Source organism: Carlito syrichta, unplaced genomic scaffold (genome assembly GCF_000164805.1).
Source record: "Carlito syrichta isolate Samal-C Ts95f unplaced genomic scaffold, Tarsius_syrichta-2.0.1 Scaffold315490, whole genome shotgun sequence".
Lineage (NCBI taxonomy): Eukaryota > Metazoa > Chordata > Mammalia > Primates > Tarsiidae > Carlito > Carlito syrichta.
The window spans coordinates 1,477,122-1,478,648 of NW_007259586.1; positions in this window are offsets into that span (position 1 = coordinate 1,477,122).

Sequence of the window (1,527 nt, forward strand, 5' to 3'; positions counted from 1 at the left end):
GCTGCAGTGGCCAGGAGTGGCCACTGCACTCCAGTCTGGGTGACAGAGTAAGACTCCAACACTCACAAAAAATGGGCCTTAGCAGGGCATAGTGACTCACGTCTGTAATCCCAGTACTTTGGGAGGCTGAAGTGAGAGGACTACCTGACTCCACAGGTTCGAGACCAGTCTGGGCAACATGGTCGTCTTCACAATTAAAAAAAGAAAATAGCTGGTTATGGTGGTGCATACCTGTGGCTCCAGATACTTGGAAGGCTAAGGTAGAAGGGTTGCCTGAGCCCAACAAGTCGAGGCTGCGGTGGACATGAACACGCCACTGCACTCCAGGTTGGGCGACAGAGTGAGACGTCTACTCAACAATAACAACAAATAATAATAATATGGGGCAACCACTGCAGCTTTGACTGAAATCAAACTCACACTATATTTGAATTCATGGAACTTTTAGGTAACTACAGAAAAGGTGACCAGGGTAAGCATCTACAGAGGGAGCCCACTTTGATGGAATTTCTCTAAGAAGTCACAAGTCCTTGATCAGGCAGCTGATGATGTTTTTGACTCACAGAGGTTTATTGTCAAAGTCACTGAAAAGTAGGCAAATAGTATCTCTACTCTCAACAACTGAAATTACTTTATTAAAGACTGAATTTTCATCTGGGCATGGTGGCTCACGCCTGTAATCCTAGCACTTTGGGAGGCCAAGAGGAGAGGATTGCCTGAGCCCAGAAGGTCGAGGTTGTGGTGGTAGTGAACAAAACTGATAAATGTAGTCGATGTTTACAGATAGAAAATTGATGGTATACTATAAGCGAAAAGGGATAAAAGGGATTGCTTTATTTCATAAATTAAATATAAATTCCAAATAGAGACAGAATTTAAGAAAGGGGGAGAGAGAGAGATTGATTGATTGGTTGATTGCAAAAGTCCAAGAGGAGATTCACCCAAATATAAAAAGTGGTTAATTATTAGTAGTAAAACTGTGAATGCCTTAATTAAATGCTGCTTTTCTACTTGTCTATATTTTAAATTGTCTTGAAAAAGCTCATATTACTGGGGATACTTTTAAAATATGGGCATTCCAAAATAGAATAAATAGCTAGGCTCGGTGGCTCAACCTGTAATCCTATGCTTTGGGAGACTGAGGTGAGTGGATCGCCTGAGCCCACGAGTTCAAGACCCGCCTGGGCAACTTGGTGAGAACTCGTCTCTACAATAAATCAAACAATTAGCCGGGCGTGGTAGTGCATGCCTGTAGTTCCAGCTACTTGGAAGGCTGAGGCAGAAGGATCGCTGGAGCCCAGCAGGTAGAGACTGCGGTGTCCAGGAGTGTGCCACAGCACTCCAGTCTGGGTGACAGAGAGAGACGCCAACTAAACAAAACAAAACAAAAACAGAATAAATAAAATAAAATTAAATGAGGGCATTTCACCCTTGGTTTTTTGTTTTTTGTTTTGTGTTGGAGTCTCTCTCAGTTGCCCAGACTGGAGTGCAGTGGCCGCTCCCAGCCACCGCAGCCTCAACCTGCTG